Here is a 21,137-nt window from a genome sequence, read left to right as displayed (position 1 = left end):
CCGAAATGCATTGGGTTTTTAGTGTATTTACTAGAATTATGATTTGAATTGTGATTTGAGTACAGAACGTTACAATGGAAATGCAATTGTTTACACTGTAAATAACTTTCAATACATGTACAAAATATGAGAAATTGTGATGGTTTATTATTAATGTTATGATAAAACTGCATTTGAACGTATAATTGGAGAATTTGAATGTTGTAGTGCGTGCTAGAGTCCTGGTGACCTTTGGAACCAGGCCAGACATTTTGTTATATAATAGTAAGCAGGCACTAATCTAGCACAGCACACGTACCGTACAAACATATAAAGAGGTCCAGCAGAGTGCAGCACCCGTGCACATTCATTACTTTACCCCTACTGCAAACGACGGGCACTAGCACCATAGTAAAAATTTCTTTTGATTCGATTGCTGCAATAACGGATAATAGAGCGAACACCAAAGTGTACACAACAGATGACGCAACCCAAATTTACAAACTAATCAAGGAAACGAAGGCTTTTGACGCCCAAGGAGGATCTGTTGCGCAACAGCTAAAGCAACTAGAATATTTAACGAGGCGAGAACTAAATCAGCGCTTTCATGCGTCAACGTTGATACAGTATCACCGTGTAAAACGAATCCCAAGAGGCCTTAGACTGGCCATTCGACCAATGCTCTACAGATTAAACAACAACCCTCAATTTATGGAAAAGTGGTTTGAGATACTGAATAAGTGTTCGCTAGACTTGATACTATTGCTGATTGAAGAGCTCGCAAAGACAATAAGAGATTTAGAAGAAGAAATATTCAACGTAAAAAAAGAACTGTCGGCGAAAATGGAAGATGCGCCATGGAACAAATTTCTAGAAGAAATAGAAATAAAACTGGACAAATATGGAAAGGAGCTCCAAGAAAAAAAATTGCGCAAGTTTAAGCGCGATACTATTGATTACAAGCTGAATGAGGCCTATACTTGGGCCGAAATTTACGCGACAAGAAGGTACACGGGCAAAAAGCAACAAACAGACTCATCTGAAGAAAGTGTGGTAAAAGATAGCGACGCAAACACCTCCAGGCAACCTATTGATCAGCAACAACGTCGTAAACCAGGTCTGCAAGCACCCACTATAACTGATACAGCATCTACATCATCATCGAATGCTTTTTTAGAGAAGGGCCAAGCCTAAAGCAAACCACCGGACCAACTATCCATTCAATCGAGCGACAAAAAACGCAAAGAGGAAAAGGAAAAGGAAAAGGAACTAGCGAAGAAAACGGGCTTACGGAGCCAAACCAAAACCTTGTAATCAACATCTCGAAATATCCTCTGTCTAAATTTGAAGAAAGACTGCTAAATAAAGGGACAACTTTTGTGAGCACTAATCACACTAATGAGTTGGAGACAGAAGTAGCTTTCTTTAAGTTTATGAGGATTTTACGATTAAAGCATTTCTTCACAATACTAAATCCCATTGAAACAATAGACAACACTGCGGCGAAATTCAAACCTAAAAGCACTTTCTTAGCTCCAATCTCCCATAAAAGCCTTGATACATTTGAGACTCTAGTCAAAGCTGATATAAGCAAGATTCAATACAAGAGGAAGTTGAATAATCTCACAAGGGCAGAGCACAGCGCCTTACAGACATTGGCAAGAAATAAAACAATCGTCATCCAAAAGGCGGACAAAGGTGGAGGATTAATCATCATGGATTCAGATTTTTACATACAAAGGGGCAACAAACATGTCCAAGATGTGAATACTTACGCCAAACTGAACAAGGACCCTACTACGGAAATCTCCCAAACTTTGGATAAAATTCTAGAAAAAGCAGAAGAACTAGGCTGGATTAACAGCACTACCAGACGATATCTAAGACAAATTTACCCCAGAAGGCCAAGGATATATTTTCTACTGAAAATACACAAGGATCTAAAGAACCCCCGTTTAGACCTATAGTGTCCGGTTGTTCATCAATCTTCGAAAATCTAGGAATACACATTGATGCTCACATGCAATCATTCATCCAGGAGTGGCCAACATATCTGGAAGATACATCGGATTTCCTAAGAAGCCTCTCAACTATCAAAACTGATGGGTGCATGGATTGGACCCTGTGTACAATAGACGTGACATCCCTATATACGTCGATCCCTCACAAACAAGGATTGGAAGCCATGGAATGGGCTCTACTGAGAACTGACAAACCAGAAGAACTCAAATATCTAATTATGCAGCTTTTGGAATTCTGCTTGGAAAATAGCTACTTCTCGTGGCTAGATGAATATTACACCCAACTCACAGGAACAGCTATGGGATTTCCTGGTGCATGTATATATGCCAATATTTTCATGGCAAAATTTGAATTGGATTACATCTTAGAGGATTGTACTTGGCAAGAAGGCATCGTGTACTATAAACGGTACATAGATGATATCTTTATAATTTGGAAAAGGTCTTCTTCAGAACTCATACAGAACATCAAAAGCTTGAATCTAGCAAACCCAAGAATTCAGTTCACACACAATATCAGTACATCATCCCTACCATTTCTGGATGTCATGGTAGAAATAGTGGAGGATTCAATCCAAACAAGACTATACAAAAAGACGACTGATAAGAACACGGCACTGCTGTATGGAAGTTTTCATCCGGCTAACTTAATTAATAATCTTCCTGTATCACAATTCATGAGGATAAAGAGGATATCATCTGACAGTGAAAAATGTGAGAAAAGTTTGGAAGAGCAGAAACAAAGATACTTGGACAGGGGATACCTCAAAAAACTGCTAGAAGCACAGATCGAAAAAATTAAGACAATTCCAAGAGTAGAACTCTTGCAGAAAAGATCGAAAATGGCTAATAAGAGTATGGTGTTTGTTTCCAAATACTCGACAGCATTGAGAGACATAAAAAGAATAATTCAGAAAAGATGGGAGATCTTGCAAGTCGAGAAAGACTTTGGAACACTGTTCATTGACAAGCCTTTATTTGCTTATAAAAGAGCACAGAATTTGAAGGAATTACTAAATAAACCAATAGGACACGTGGGGACTACTCAACTGCAAGAAGTTTACAAAGGTACAACACGATGCTATAACTGCAAGAATTGTAATAATGCTATACCAGGCAATACTTTACTACACCCACGCACGGGAGGAAAAAGTCAACTCAGACACACCACCAACTGCAATTCAGAGCATGTAGTCTATTCCATTAAATGTCCCAGTGGACTATTGTACGTCGGGAAGACCAACAGGAAATTGAAACTGCGGCTCTCTGAGCATAAAAGTCGATCGGCAATAAGAATTCCACTTCACCACTAGCAAAACATTGGATGGAAGCAGGCCACACAATAGCCCATCTGAGATTTCAAGTTATTGAACATATCCCACAGCGATTAGGACTGGATAATGCTAAGATCCTACTCCAGAGGGAAGCCTTTTGGATACGTAAGCTGCAGACATTGACCCCAAATGGGTTAAATGATAAAATGGGGAAATGATTTGTTTTTTGTAAAAATCTAAACTATTGTCAAAAAAAAAATTACAGCAAGACCCTCGAGGGGTTTGAACCCACAGTGATATGCATATGCATACGACATGATGACACGCTAACACAAACTTTCAAGCACACGCAAGTATACTAGTGACACAAGAGTTCAAAACATATTTGATTCATCGGAGGGAGATTGTAAATAGGCAGGAATGCATATATATAAAGCAATGTTTACTTATGTTTCATCTTAACAGCTTGAGTCTTATCCACCATTTTCACTATTTTTTCTGTTTCTCCTATTTTTTCTGTCTCTTTTATGCACACATACAAATATCTAAATACCTTTTATGTGGTATTATAAGGTAAAATACTTGGCGTATCGATAAACATTGTCAGAAGTTTGAATAAACATTAAATCCCTACCACTTAATAATGGCGGCCATATAACACATAAGGAATAAGTCCTTTGTTTATTGCTACTTGTCATGTAGCAATGAGTAAACAAGGAAGAAGGGATTAATAGCGTATTGAGGTAGTTCCGGTTGACACACTCGACTGGAGACGCCGTATCGAGCAATATGTTTTGCAGAAACGGTAAGCTTGCAATATTTCAAGAAGGCAATATCGAGCGCTATACCGCGTTTTAAAATTATGAGCAGGCTACTGAATGCGTCTATTTTTCATTCGCAGCCAAACGCATATAACGTACTAGCGAGACCGTGACACTACGCTGGAGGCTCACAGGTAAACACAACATCTATAATTCCACAAACCATGCAATACAAATCTTTAAACGCACGTAAAAATGCTCACTGGAACTTGGATTTTTTTGATTCCTGCAGGTTTATTTATTTACGTGTCCATAAAAGAAATACAGGTGAGCAATGAATATCATTTTTTTTAAAAACGCTTGGCGTTGATTGCTAATGCCTAGTTTTGATAATCCCTTAAAATGACCACAAATGAAATATTTGTTTTGCAGATATGTAATATGCAAGCAAGGCTTAGGTAAATGACAATAAAATTAAGTAAGCACTAATAATCTTAGACATAGTTTTTTTTAAAAACTAGCATGTTACCTAAACAATCTTCTCCTTTTAGATTCACCACTGCTACGTAATAAACTACTTAGCATAAGACTATTCGAGTTACCTCATACCCGTGGTAAGAATTGTTTAAAACCACAAGTTGCAAAAGTTATATAATCCTCACAAGCACCAAAAGTAACTAAGTTTCCTTCTTCTTTTCTTCTTTTCTTTTTCTTTCCTTTCAAACAGACCCCAGACGTAGGGGCTTCAGCCCCGAAATGCATTGGGTTTTTAGTGTATTTACTAGAATTATGATTTGAATTGTGATTTGAGTACAGAACGTTACAATGGAAATGCAATTGTTTACACTGTAAATAACTTTCAATACATGTACAAAATATGAGAAATTATGAAGGTTTATTATTGATGTTATGATAAAACTGCATTTGAACGTATAATTGGAGAATTTGAATGTTGTAGTGCGTGCTAGAGTCCTGGTGACCTTTGGCCAGACATTTTGTAGGAAATAGAATCAACCTTGTCCCAGGCTAATGACCTGTTGAACTCCCTCGATTTCCTGAAAGCTATGTCGTATTCCTTCCATGCGTCCCCCCCATGATTCTCATTATACATTGTAATCCTGCTCTGATAGCAGGCCATCACAGCTTGCATACCTGGGAAGCACTCTCCAATCACTGCACTATACACAGAAAAGGCCCTGATCCAATTGATGAGCGTCTCTTCCACCCTAAATTTGTACAATTGAGATAGCCATTCACTAGGCAACATCATATCCTTCTGCGATTTCGCATATTCCCACTCCCTGTTGTCAATCAGCAATGAAAAAATATTAATATATTTGTCTGCCCAAATTAACTCCTTCACACTCTGAGATACATGCTGCGCTAAACACTCCCCCCTGGAGGGAATCGCGCCCTCGCCCAGTACTGGCAGGGCAACCTCCTTACCACTTACGGTGGGTTGTGTTGCGTCCACGGTCTTGACTGTGCCCCCATTGCTCGCTGGACCTGTTTGGGGAGAAATCGGTGCACCCGGCGTGCTACTCCCGCCCCTAGCCAACAATATTTGAGCAACCATTTTTTGGGCCCTTGCCGAGGGGTCTGCTGCGGAAGGTAACACTCCCCCAATCCCCAACCAAGGAAGCACTGCCGCTATCTGTGCCGCCAGTTCTGGTGGCACTGGTCCCGGAGCTGGAATGACCGGTGGGACAATGGCCGGCACAGGGCCAGTCCCTGGCGTGACTGGCGGCGGGATAACAACGGGGACCGGGTCAATGGGTGGCATGATAGGCGCCACTGGCACACTTGCTGGAGGTTGCGGGGCGGGGACCGGAACGCTCGCAGGAGGCTGAGGGGTAGGAATTGGTGAGCTAGGTGCAACAGGCGGTGGGGGGGTGACCCCCAACCTTCCTAGTTCTGGCGCGTTTGGGTGGTGTTTCAAAATCCCCCCTTGGTTTGGGGGGCACTATGGTCCGCTTAGGTCTTACTGTCGGGCCTGCCTGGGCATCCACCCTGGCCCCCAATTCAGCCACAGTCTTACCTAATTTGTCCACTTTCTCCATTCGCTTGTCCATTGCTGACATTCTGCGCATCATTGTCTGAAACATTAGCTCGACGTTCGAACCCCCTGCACCCCGTCTGGCAGACATACTGTTCTTGAAGCTACACTGCACAATGCACTACTTATTGACACACTGTGCCCTGTACCTGTCCCAGTCGGAGGCTCACAGGCTGGCCGTAAGCACCACGCAACTGTGACCGCACACCCCAGCTAGCCTAGAATGTTTAGGCGAGCGAACTCTAGCCCAGCGGCCCACCAGAAGCAGTGAAATGCAGGCCTGCCCGCGTCCTCAGGATCCGCCGTCTACCGTGAGCTCCACAGCTACCCGGTCCGCAGCGAGCTTTATCTGTACCTCCTATAATGAGAAAGTCCGGTAAAACCAATTTGCGGCAATTCACAAATGGGAAAGTCCCGTTCCAACTATGTAACAGCTCAGTTAATGGCCACCCACTTCAATGTTAACTCACCCCTTCCCCCTTACTCAACAAATTACTGCCACTGGGATACAGGCTTTACAAAACAGAAGAACCCACACTTCACGTTATTTCAACAAGTGTTATTCAAGTAAAGAAATGAACCAACTTTATCATGTTCATCTCGGCAATTATTTATGCCTTTTAATAGTATTTTTAGAATAGACAATAATGTTTCTTAGCAAGAGAAGAAGACGTTCTTCACAAACATGACCACATACATTTGTTGTCCAAGTTATGCAACAACCTATGTGTAACAAGAGTGAAACATACAATTCATACGATTCATTTCATGGTACATCGTATTATTTAAAACAATTATGAAACAGGTGGAAAAAGAAATTTAAAGTGAAAAAAGATATTTTAAGTGAAAAAAGATATCAAAATTATTTCAAATGGAAATCAATACATAAGCACATTTTTTCAAAATACTGAATTGTCATAAATCACTAGAAATACTCAGTAAACAATTAATGCCAACAATAGTTGCAAAAAATAATGTTCAGTCCCCTTTATGAACAATGTTTTCAAGAATCTAGGATTTAATCCTTTTTGCCGACGCGTTTCGAGTGTGGGTTTCCAATACCCAGACTCTCATCAGGGCCGAATCAATCGTTTTTCCGATCCTTATCCTAATGGTGAAAAAACAAATTGTGCATGCTTATTAAGGCAGCTTCCTTTCCCCTTCTCAGTTTCTTAACATAGTTTTCGTCAAGGTGCCTTACCTCGGAGTTGTGGAGGTAAAGGTCACACTTGGAGCTTGTGATTGAAGCTGTGTGCACGCTTCTAAAATAAAGATTGTTGTATGTTTATTAGTTACACGGATCCAACAATCATTTCCTAATATTAAAAAAATATATACAATAGCCGGGGCAGGGCATTCCTACCTGGCGCGGCGAGTCTCGAAAATTCAGTAATGAGAACTATTTTCTTTCCTCGTCTTTTAAAAGGACGGGACCACTCGTAATTTAGTTTTCTTTCTGTGAAAAGAGTAACCGATAATGCCATTGTTGTGTCTGTCTCTACATCTAGAATAGCATTCATTAAGCTCCTGGGGGAGCCGCTGAACCACTCACCGCGAGTTTTCTCACGTTGAACGCGGTGTCTCTCACCAGCCTTGTATAGCGGTAACAGTTTCCCCGCTGCAGATCTGTAACATGAAAGGGCCCGTTAGGGATGCTGTGTTTGTAGCAAGGACCGCGATCTATTCCTAACAAAGGAAACCAAGCTTACCTATTTCTTCCGCTTGCTTTCCTCTCAATGATCCCCGTCTTCTGAGTCACCAGTGTTGGTCAAGCAGGCCGCCGCCTGTACGTTACTTTAAACTAACTTAACCAATCAAATGTTTGTGTTGCGGTGCAACCCCAGGGATGCATTCTGGGAATTGTAGTCAATTGAGCAGCTAGTTTTCATTAAAGTCTGTTCAATTCGCTCATTGAATCGAGTCCTTTGTTGATACTGTCGAATCTCATTATTAGGTACGCTTCCTTGCGTAACAGCGCTTGTTCTACATTTGGTGATCGATGTTTTGGATCAATGCTTGTTAGCACTGTCCAAGTGAAATCGGTCTCCTTGTGGTTGAAAGCCACAAAATGGTCGACCATTGGGGCATTCGATACTCTTTTCTTAAGTCGTGATCGATGTTGTGAAATTCGAATGTTCACTTGTTGGCATGTTTTGCCGATGTATACTTTATTACAAGCACACAATACTGCATATACTACATTCTTGCTTCTGCAATTTGTATGCATCTCATGTCTCCATTTGATGCCGTTGTGACGAAATTCATTTCCTTCTATAGTACTGCTGCAGGCGACACACATACCGCATTTGTGGTGTCCAGTGATGGGTTTTAATTTCCACTGTGATATAAGGTCACTCTTGGGTTTAGGGACATAACTGTCTGCCCGGATGATTTGTTGGCCGATGCTGGGATTTTTTCTCATAGCGAAAATTGGCCTTTCCAAAGGGTGTTCAAGTCCCTCTAGTAAGTGCCAGTTCCGCAAAATTATTTGCCTGAATTTATTAGTATGCGCCCCATAGGTGGTGACACAAACCAATTTATTTAGTTCCTTTTTTGATTTTATTTTAAGGAGCTCTTCCCTAGGAGTGTACCTCGCTCTTTTTGTTGAATGCTTCAGCAGTTTTTTTGGGTAACCCCTCTTGTTCATTTCATCACAGAATGTGGCTGCATGTGTTGACACCGCGTTCAACGTGAGAAAACTCACGGTGAGTGGTTCAGCGGCTCCCCCAGGAGCTTAATGAATGCTATTCTAGATGTAGAGACAGACACAACAATGGCATTATCGGTTACTCTTTTCACAGAAAGATTACGAGTGGTCCCGTCCTTTTAAAAGACGAGGAAAGAAAATAGTTCTCATTACTGAATTTTCGAGACACGCCGCGCCAGGTAGGAATGCCCTGCCCCGGCTATTGTATATATTTTTTTAATATTAGGAAATGATTGTTGGATCCGTGTAACTAATAAACATACAACAATCTTTATTTTAGAAGCGTGCACACAGCTTCAATCACAAGCTCCAAGTGTGACCTTTACCTCCACAACTCCGAGGTAAGGCACCTTGACGAAAACTATGTTAAGAAACTGAGAAGGGGAAAGGAAGCTGCCCTAATAAGCATGCACAATTTGTTTTTTCACCATTAGGATAAGGATCGGAAAAACGATTGATTCGGCCCTGATGAGAGTCTGGGTATTGGAAACCCACACTCGAAACGCGTCGGCAAAAAGGATTAAATCCTAGATTCTTGAAAACATTGTTCATAAAGGGGACTGAACATTATTTTTTGCAACTATTGTTGGCATTAATTGTTTACTGAGTATTTCTAGTGATTTATGACAATTCAGTATTTTGAAAAAATGTGCTTATGTATTGATGTTCATTTGAAATAATTTTGATATCTTTTTTCACTTAAAATATCTTTTTTCACTTTAAATTTCTTTTTCCACCTGTTTCATAATTGTTTTAAATAATACGATGTACCATGAAATGAATCGTATGAATTGTATGTTTCACTCTTGTTACACATAGGTTGTTGCATAACTTGGACAACAAATGTATGTGGTCATGTTTGTGAAGAACGTCTTCTTCTCTTGCTAAGAAACATTATTGTCTATTCTAAAAATACTATTAAAAGGCATAAATAATTGCCGAGATGAACATGATAAAGTTGGTTCATTTCTTTACTTGAATAACACTTGTTGAAATAACGTGAAGTGTGGGTTCTTCTGTTTTGTAAAGCTTACATTGGGCCCAACCCCACTTCAGTCCAAAGGGCCATACCCCCCAGTTTTTCAAAGTTTAGAGCGGGTTGTTACCCGAGTGGGTCTGGACTGTGACCCTCACGGTCCCTCTCTGGATCATTTGATTAATTCAAAGTCAGGAGAAGAATCTCCTGTCAAATTATGTCCGAGAAAGAGACGCTGTCCTTCACAGAAAGCCACATCAATGATTTAATAGCTTCCAATCCCTTCTCAGGTCTTTCATTGAGTAATACTGCAAAACACCAAAATGAGGCAGATAAATTAACTCGCCTCCAAAAGAAACATATAAGAACCGAACTACATGGGTATTTCCTTCTGCAGCACCTGCGGGCAGGCACCATACCATGGGGTCTACAAGTCAAAAATATCCCTGTGATTTTTGTCGAGGACACAGAATACAAAAAAGGTTTCAGCTACATCAATACAAAATGTAGCAGGGACCTTATGGTTCATACCATAGAGACGGCCCAACGCTTATGCAGTCAGGAAGAACAGGAGATTGCTGATTTAATAAAGGCCATTGCCGATAATAAGACGGATACTGAGGCCAAAGCCCTATTAGAGAAGATTGAAAAAGAAATACAAACCTTTAAAGATATTACCATCAATACTAAAACCTCTCAATTTGAAAGAGACTCAAAGGCATTTAAGCTTGACCAAGTGTATCCGTTCTTAAAGGAGGACTACTACACAACAGCAGAGTCAATAAGGGCCTTAAACTCGTATCAGGGAAGATCAAAAACAAGGTTTACCACCTTTTCTTCTACCTCGTCATCGGGGTCTTCACCTGAGTCAAGACAAGACAGACAAGGGGGACAGATTAAAAAGGGTTTCAATCAGCCTTTTTTAGGAAAGGGCGGCCAACAACCAGTTCGCTTCAAACAGCCATGGGAGATGCGCACGAGAAACAGATATTACAACAATTACAACAATTAGACACTTCTACAATTGTCAATCTTTCAGAAAAAACTTTAACAGCAGATGAAAAAACGATTTTGAGTTTGGGTTTAAAATTTGTACCCAGTAGAAGAACAGACTTCACTAAACTCAAGCTGGAGGCAATTGAGTTTTGCCGAAAAATCAGGTTGAAAACCTTCTTTGCCGGTGCTGAACCCACTCCAAATAGGGAAACCACTGGATTAAGGGTAAAATCAAAATTTTTGCCAATGTCAAATATACCCAAACAAATCTACGCCTTTGAGCAGGCGGTGTTGTCGTCACTGACAAAGTTGGAAAAGAGTAAGAGCTTCATTCATCACAATATTAGTAAAAACCAACTGACGGCCATCCAAGACCTTAAAGCAGATACCTCAATTGTTAACAAGCAGGCCGATAAGGGGGGGAGCGGTGGTAATTTGGCCACGACCAATGTACCTGTCTGAAGGCAGGGCACATGTAGACAACATGGATTGGTATAGACCTGTTAAAGAAGATCCAGTTTTTGAAATTCAAAATAAGATCGCCAAATTAACCCAAGAAGGACTAGAGGATGGATTCCTGGGTCCTAAAGAGTTCGAATTTCTAAATAAAAAATCACCAAGAACGCCCGTTCTATACTTTTTGCCAAAGATCCATAAAAACCAACAGACACCCCCCGGGAGACCGTTTGTCTCTGGATGTGACTCAGCATTGGAACCTATTTCCAAATATATTGATTTCTTTTTGAAACCGTTTTTACCTCAGGTCAAATCGTACCTGAGGGATACAATTGATTTCATTAATAAATTACAAGATATGACATTTGATGCAGAGAATGAGTTGATGACCACAATGGATGTCAATTCATTATATACACAGATCCCCCAGGATGAAGCCCTTGAAGTAATGGAATTTTATCTAGAGCAGCGAGAGAGACCCCATAGGGTACCCACTACTTTCATTATAGCATTGGCAGAAATCTCCTTGAGAAGCAATTACTTTAAATTTGAAAATGAGTTTTTCATTCAGATCAAAGGTACGGCCATGGGCTGTCCTTATGCGCCGGAAATGGCGGTGTTGTACATGGCCCAGTACGAGGAAAAATTCATTTATAGGAACAACCCCTACAGTGACAACATAAAACAGTGGGCACGGTATATTGATGACATCTGGCTCCTGTGGCAGGGGAGCCAGGTAGAACTCGACAACTTCTATGGCTGGCTGAATGCACGTCATCCAGATATAACATTTTCAATTGATTCAAGCAATAAGAAAATGACTTTTTTGGATGTGGAAGTTGGCATCGAAGGAGACAGGTTTTCAACCTCTCTATTTAAAAAGCAGACGGACAAAACGACTACTTTACATTATAAGAGTGCGCATCCCCAATGTCTGAAACAAAATCTACCTTATGGTCAGTTGTTGAGGATAAGAAGAAACTGCTCTGAAATAACTAATTTTGATACACATGCAGCCACATTCTGTGATGAAATGAACAAGAGGGGTTACCCAAAAAAACTGCTGAAGCATTCAACAAAAAGAGCGAGGTACACTCCTAGGGAAGAGCTCCTTAAAATAAAATCAAAAAAGGAACTAAATAAATTGGTTTGTGTCACCACCTATGGGGCGCATACTAATAAATTCAGGCAAATAATTTTGCGAAACTGGCACTTACTGGAGGGACTTGAACACCCTTTGGAAAGGCCAATTTTCGCTATGAGAAAAAATCCCAGCATCGGCCAACAAATCATCCGGGCAGACAGTTATGTCCCTAAACCCCAGAGTGACCTTATATCACAGTGGAAATTAAAACCCATCACTGGACACCACAAATGCGGTATGTGTGTCGCCTGCAGCAGTACTATAGAAGGAAATTAATTTCGTCACAACGGCATCAAATGGAGACATGAGATGCATACAAATTGCAGAAGCAAGAATGTAGTATATGCAGTATTGTGTGCTTGTAATAAAGTATACATCGGCAAAACATGCCAACAAGTGAACATTCGAATTTCACAACATCGATCACGACTTAAGAAAAGAGTACCGAATGCCCCAATGGTCGACCATTTTGTGGCTTTCAACCACAAGGAGACCGATTTCACTTGGACAGTGCTAACAAGCATTGATCCAAAACATCGATCACCAAATGTAGAACAAGCGCTGTTACGCAAGGAAGCGTACCTAATAATGAGATTCGACAGTATCAACAAAGGACTCAATTCAATGAGCGAATTGAACAGACTTTAATGAAAACTAGCTGTTCAATTGACTACAATTCCCAGAATGCATCCCTGGGGTTGCACCGCAACACAAACATTTGATTGGTTAAGTTAGTTTAAAGTAACGTACAGGCGGCGGCCTGCTTGACCAACACTGGTGACTCAGAAAGACGGGGATCATTGAGAGGAAAGCAAGCGGAAGAAATAGGTAAGCTTGGTTTCCTTTGTTAGGAATAGATCGCGGTCCTTGCTACAAACACAGCGTCCCTAACGGGCCCTTTCATGTTACAGATCTGCAGCGGGGAAACTGTTACCGCTATACAAGGCTGGTGAGAGACACCGCGTTCAACGTGAGAAAACTCGCGGTGAGTGGTTCAGCGGCTCCCCCAGGAGCTTAATGAATGCTATTCTAGATGTAGAGACAGACACAACAATGGCATTATCGGTTACTCTTTTCACAGAAAGAAAACTAAATTACGAGTGGTCCCGTCCTTTTAAAAGACGAGGAAAGAAAATAGTTCTCATTACTGAATTTTCGAGACACGCCGCGCCAGGTAGGAATGCCCTGCCCCGGCTATTGTATATATTTTTTTAATATTAGGAAATGATTGTTGGATCCGTGTAACTAATAAACATACAACAATCTTTATTTTAGAAGCGTGCACACAGCTTCAATCACAAGCTCCAAGTGTGACCTTTACCTCCACAACTCCGAGGTAAGGAACCTTGACGAAAACTATGTTAAGAAACTGAGAAGGGGAAAGGAAGCTGCCCTAATAAGCATGCACAATTTGTTTTTTCACCATTAGGATAAGGATCGGAAAAACGATTGATTCGGCCCTGATGAGAGTCTGGGTATTGGAAACCCACACTCGAAACGCGTCGGCAAAAAGGATTAAATCCTAGATTCTTGAAAACATTGTTCATAAAGGGGACTGAACATTATTTTTTGCAACTATTGTTGGCATTAATTGTTTACTGAGTATTTCTAGTGATTTATGACAATTCAGTATTTTGAAAAAATGTGCTTATGTATTGATGTCCATTTGAAATAATTTTGATATCTTTTTTCACTTAAAATATCTGTTTTCACTTTAAATTTCTTTTTCCACCTGTTTCATAATTGTTTTAAATAATACGATGTACCATGAAATGAATCGTATGAATTGTATGTTTCACTCTTGTTACACATAGGTTGTTGCATAACTTGGACAACAAATGTATGTGGTCATGTTTGTGAAGAACGTCTTCTTCTCTTGCTAAGAAACATTATTGTCTATTCTAAAAATACTATTAAAAGGCATAAATAATTGCCGAGATGAACATGATAAAGTTGGTTCATTTCTTTACTTGAATAACACTTGTTGAAATAACGTGAAGTGTGGGTTCTTCTGTTTTGTAAAGCATACATTGGGCCCAACCCCACTTCAGTCCAAAGGGCCATACCCCCCAGTTTTTCAAACTGGGATACAGGCAGCATTATGTACATGCAAATCAAGCGTTGTAGAAATTAATAAAACATAAAAAAAATTGCCTGAATCAGAAGGGTACAGTGAGATTAAGTGATTTGCCCAGAATCATGCCTCAGAACCATTGAGTACAATGCCTTCTACTTAAATCAGCATACCGAGATGCAGATAGTGAACACCTTAAATATCATGCACAGCAGTTAGTGTAACAGTATATCGATTTTAGTTGCCAGAATCACACCCTCAAAACAATTAAGTACACTGCCCACTCAATCCTTACTTTGCATCCGCCCTAACTTCTAAAGGCAAACGTTTCAGTGACTATATCCCACGAAATTCACAAGAAACGATCAATGTTACACAATCACCCTGCCCCGGTCTCCCACACTCTTGCTGCCCGGGTCGAACCTGCTTTGCACCGTCTTGCTGTCCGAGCACTCACGAGACTGTTTGCAGCTCCTCAGCTGTTCTATCGGGCCAGACTACCAAGCGCCGCACCGACAAGGCCGCCTCCTACCTTTTCGCCTTGCAAACCACCAACCGCAATCTGCCGTCTAAGCTCCTACGCTCGTGGTCCCTCGCGCTGCCTCGATGGTGAAAACAGCTGCGATCCCAATAGCGATCCGACTCCTCCGCATGAAGGGGGGCCCGCCGAACAAACGCCGTCCACGATATCCCTCGCAACGCTGGAAAAGATCGCGATCCGACTCCTCCGCACGAAGGGGGCCCGCCGAAAAACGCTGTCCCTGAAAAAGAAAGAAGAAAATTAACGTCCCCACAGCGGGGCGAGGAGCGAGCCTGGAAAGCGCGGGCACAAAGAGGCCGCTTCCCGCGCTCCCCAGGCTCTTAACCCCCCCTACGCCGCGATCCCGCCCCCTTGACCCGGAAGCGCAAAACTGCTTCCGGGTCAATGGGCGGGACGCGCGGACCAACCAGGACTGGCGGAGGGGGGGGGGCCGGGCCCAGCCATATGTGCGTGGGGGCCGATCGACCCCCCCTTTCCTGTAGACCCGGCCATATCAAATAAGTGCCGGTGCTAAGCACCGGTTGGCACCGGCACAAATGAAACTAGACTAACACGACTATCAGGGCTTTCAAAGAGCCGGGTCCACCTGGGTCTCAGATCCAACAATAATTAAACAATGACTTTGAAATGCGTCTTCATCGGACCCTATAACGATGTCCATAACTGTGCAAGCAATAACCCTGATCGAGTTCTGAACAATAACTGTAAAATCTGAAATGTAATCCATGTGAACTATACAGTCCATGTTTACATTTTGCATGTTGTTTGCATTCCTTGATGATGCATTTCTGATTGTTTTCTTACAATATATGACTTTTGTAGAGTGCATGCAGTGAAGTGGGTGGCCTTTTGGTGTCTGGGAAGGTTCAAGTTGTGGGTTGTGAGATTATAATGGGCATAACGCGCATCTGTAAGGCGCACGTTCACCCGTAGGCACTTGGGGCTGAATAACAGATGTTTATTGTTACCCAACTCAATGGTACCAAAAATACAGGCGTAGAGGCAGATGGCAGTGCGAGTTTCTCACAGTTCCTGTCACTGGGTTATAAAGGTACTCAGAGTGAATGCTTATACACCCCTTGGCCTCTGTACAGTGGGCACAGAGTAATGGCCACACGTTTCAAATGTTATTGTGATTTTATGAAAAAAGTGACAAAATTGTTGTGAAGAGGAGAATGGGACTCCGAACACCTCTAACCCTTCCACAGGCCATTGTAATGCTGATTTTACTGTCATATTTTCAGAATTGAAACACTTTCAATTCTAACTATTCATTACCAATCCAATGTTGTTATCTATTTAGCTGATACTGTTAACAAGCATTGGCAAAGCCAATGGGTCTGGTTTATTTTAAACTCGTCTCATATTGTAAAATATGCCTAGATGCAAAAACATAAAGCTCACATAGAAGCAACAAATTACTGGGGGCATGCAGAGAGTGGGAAGCACAGGATTTACTTTGTCTTTTAAACAACGTCCTCAATTACGTAGACCACACCTCTTGAAAAGAATACCTAGCTATGCTTCTTTGGCCATGCCCCTTTTAGAGGCACCCCTCAACCTTTTTAATTCCACTTAAAGCTCTGACCACAATACAAAACAAAGAAATGATTGTTGTGGTAAAGCCCATCCACTTTGACCGCCAATGATGCCGTGTATATCCTGAATCAAAGTGCACACTGAACCAGGGGCACAGCCAGCTTGCATGCACATGTGATGTTACTGCGCCCCAAATTTGCTTCACTGTTACACCATGCATGCCTCTGTCTTCTGTGTTCTCTTTGAAATCACTTCATCTAAGGCTTCATATTTCGGCTACTTTGTTTATTAGACTTTAAACTATAACATTGTTCTGTTGCCATGTGTATCTATGTTTACTTATTTATGTACCACAAGCACAGTTTGGGTAATAAAAGGGCTGTAATATTAGAGGAGAAAAATAATGGATGGTAAGAATAAGCAAGCATTGGCAAAGTCAATGGATCTGGGTTCAATCTTGAACTGAATACACCTTTAACACCTCAGAGGGTGACACTCAGGGAATAATCAGGAGCAGACAGAGAAAGCTCTCATTGGAAAGTAGTCCCTCATGTAGATCAGTGGAAGTGCTAGGGGAGGCAGAAGGAAGAGCTCAATGAGCCAATACCGTTAGGTAAAAGATGAATACTCAACTGGGTTGGAATATTTACTTTTTAGGTAATATTTAGAGAGTGCCAAAGTGTGTGGTTTGCAATCTCTGATCTGGTGGCTCTTTTTATTGATTGAGATGCCAAGGGAGTTAACAATAATAAAACAATTAAACTTTTGTGAAGCCTACTTGGCCACGCAATAAGGACCAGGAATCAGAGGTCGAAGTTAAATAGTTTTGTTTACCAACTAATAATCATTTCAGTATATTTGCATGTCAATGGAATCTAAAAAGATACAGGATTACTGTTGGCAAGCTAAAATATCATAAAAAGGTCAGTCCAAGCAGGATAAGATATAAAATAATCACAGCCACAGCAATACAGAAACTGATCATTAGAAATAGGTGTTCCTTAAAGAAACTCCGATTTTCTCTCCTAAGCATAAATAAGTTATAAAGTCATGTATCAAGGTTCTAAGTTTAGAATAAGGATGGTTTATAGAGTGGCGTCTCAAGGAAAATTTGGAAATGCAAGAAGGTGTCATCATAGTGAAGACTCCTGTAAAAATCTCCTAGATTTAGAATGTGTTTATCATGAAGATTCACACTTGCAAGAATAAAGAAAGCCGAGAGGTTAATCTCTAAACTTCAAAGTCTTAGGAAATCTGCACTGACTTCTAACAGTGTAATCAATAATTAAAACCAATATAACTTCAAAAACAATCATATCTCTTCCCACCCCACCAGGAACCAATCAGTTCACTTCTTGTGAGATGCATTTGCAACATCACTTGAATTTTCTATCCCACAGAACTTGGACAGTTACTGCAACCTTGAGCATTCCCCCTTTCCTGATATGCAATGAATAGGAGGCTTCATCTACTCATTAATACTTCATATTTCCTGTCAAGATTTATCTTCTCAGGCCCTGTTATCGATAAACTAAAACATACAACAATACTCCTCCTCCCTAACTAATGAAACCTTGAGAACCTGCCAAAGAAAGAACACACTAACCAAGCAAAATACATTTCAAAATTAAATCCTTTATTCATGCTAACTTCAACTAAACATTTAAAGGTGCATTTCAAATACATAGTTATGCTTGTGCACATGTAGCTCAATAAAAAATGCAAACATGAGTAAAACCATACACGAATACGCTTTCAAATAGGACTTTCAGTATAAGTGCAAATGTAATACAGAATACATCTTCATGTTTAAACTGAACATCAGTGCACACATTTATAAAGCTTCAGTTTTTCAATATTTATATTTCATTAATGCATTTAAATGTTCACACATTAATATTATTAAGGTAAGGTAAATATGCTAAATGTAAATGCATAATTGTGCATTGAGAACATGTAAAGGATGGTGTCTAAATTGCGCAACTTCAATTGTTTCTCTTCTAAAAGTATTTTTTGCATGCATGTTCCGCCTGTTGCAGGAAAATCATTGCCATTAAATGAACATGAACATGGGAGTGAAACTCTGGTGTAAATTTTAGTCACCTTGTTATCAAACACTTTCTAGTGGATCTGTTTTTTTACAGTGTGTTTTTGGGTATGGCGCTATGAAAAAGCTGCAGAATAAACAAAGGCAATTGAGCTTGTTAAATAAAATATCAATTGAAAGCCAGTTATTAGAGTTGACAATGGTTTGCACCTTTGTCCAAGTAGGGACCCTTCTTCCTATTCAGGATAAGGGGGATACTCTACATAACTAACCATTGCTTATCACCTTGGTAGCTTGGCATGAGCAGTCAGTAACAGTAACACAGAGAAAACACTACAAAAGGACACCACACCAGTTTAGAAAACTATCCAATACTTTCAATATTCAAAACAAGACTAAAACAATAAAAATCCAACATACAGTACTTTAAAATATGCCCTTTGCAAGAATAACCTTAAAAATGCAGTTACTTGAAGTCAGTAGCTCTGAACGGTGCTACTGTGGTACTGAAAACAACAGAATCCAAATGTTCTGTCTGACCCCGTTGGTTAGGGTGCCGGCAGACTTATAAATAGTACCTTCTCGTTGCAGCTGATCACATTGGTGAGGCCTTGTCGTGGCAACTGTTGCAGTTGCTATGTGAAGCGTAGCAGTGTGGCGTGGGTGCCCTCAAGGCGCGGTGCAGGCTGTGGCTCTGAGACGGTCATCCAGCGACATCAGTGATACCTGGGCTGGGGTCCGGAGTGAAGGCGGTGCTTGTGGTGGTGCAGACAGATCACGGTGCAGACGACAATGCCTGTGGCAGGAAGCTGGAATCGGTCAGTCCGGACTGCAGTGTGGCGGAGCGTCGTGAGACTGATGAGCAGTGCCCCCAAGCCACGTTGCAGTCATGGTTGTCCAAGTCAACAGGCAGCGACGGCGTCGGTGAGACCAGAATGGCGAAGTGAAGCAAGGTACTGCAGAGTGCCGTGTCCACAGGTCATGGGGTAAGCAGCAGCTCAGTGGCGGTGGCGGTTTTCATTGTTGTTGAGACCAGGGTTGCAGTGCAATATGTGGCGGTACCCTCAGGACACAGAGCCAGCAATGGAGTCAGTGATGGAGTTGGTTGCTTTCCCCTCTCTATGGCAACTGAAAACACAGTTCCAGAGTTGGTACCCAGAGGACAGCAAACTCTTGCAGTCCCTGAGACTTCAAAAGAGGAGGCACGCTCTACTTCAAGCCCTTGGAGATACTCAGCAAAAGGGTGAGAACATTCAGTCCAGTCCTTTCAATGCCTAAGGGAGAAGCAGCAACTGCAGGCCAACCCAACAAATGAAACAACATAGCAGTGGAGCAGTACTCCTCCTAGCAGTTCTTCCAGCTCTTCTTCTTGGCAGGTTCATTGATTCAAGTGAGTTATCTGAAGTCTTTTATCTCCCTGAGACTTCCAACAGGAGGCAAGCCCTATTTCAATCCCTTGGAGAAAACTCTAACAGCAGGAGGACGAACGTACAATCCAGTCCTTTACCTGCCCAAGACAGAAGCAGCAAGCAGCAGGCCAACACAGCAGAGCACATAGCAAAGTGGCAGTTTCTCCTGACAGCTTTTCCAGCTCTTTTTCCTGAAAGGTTCCTTAGTTCAGCAGTAATCTAAAGTTCTGGGGTCTGGGCCACAATATTTATACTTGGTTTTGCTTTGTTCTTTTGGCAGAGAGTGCCTGTGCTTAGCCCAAACCCGTTCTGTCCTCTCTGGTCTAGCTTCCCGGCAGGAGGTGGAGACAGCATTGTCCAAGGCAGACCTGGCCCACTCAGGTGCACCGGAAATCTCCTACCACCTCTCTAAATGCTGACCAGGCCTATTCAGGTGCTAAAGAAACTCCTCCCACCACTCTGAATGCAGCCCAGGTCTATTCAGCCCAGCCCTGACTCACCCAGAAAAGGCAGGACACATCCCAAAACCCCAGTGGCTGTCTACAGTGGATGCACCTCCCTATTTCCTGTCACTCCTTAGCCAGATAGTCAATCTTCAACCCAGCAGAGACACACAGGATGGCCAAGCAAGAAAACACTTTCTTTCTAAAAGTGGTATTTTCAAACACACAATATGAAAATCGTCTTATACTTGTAAGATGTTACAAAGTACCTCCCATTCTATCCTATGGGACAGATAGCCTTTCAAAAGTATCAGGACATGTCACACACACCTGTACATGTCCTAACTTTCACATACATGTCACCCTGCACACAGGGATACCTTGGGCCTACCTTAGGGGTGTCTTAAATGTAAGAAAAGGGAAGGGCATGGCCTGGCAAGTGGGGGCACTTCCCAAGTCGACATGGCAGTTACAACTGTGCCCAGACATTGCAGTGGCAGGTCCGAGACCCCTTGGAAAGGCTGCTGTGTGGGTGCCACAAATGGTGCTGCAAGCCCACTAGCAGCATTTGATTTACAGGCTCTGGGCAAAGGCAGTGCACTGTACTAGGGACTTAAAGGTAAGTCAAATAAGCCAATCATGGAAACACCAACCAATAAATGCAATTTACATGGTGAGAATATGCACTTAAGCATTGATTAGCAGTGGTAAAGA

This window comes from Lissotriton helveticus, chromosome 1_1 (genome assembly GCF_964261635.1).
Source record: "Lissotriton helveticus chromosome 1_1, aLisHel1.1, whole genome shotgun sequence".
Classification (NCBI taxonomy): domain Eukaryota; kingdom Metazoa; phylum Chordata; class Amphibia; order Caudata; family Salamandridae; genus Lissotriton; species Lissotriton helveticus.
This window is presented reverse-complemented; position numbering follows the sequence as displayed.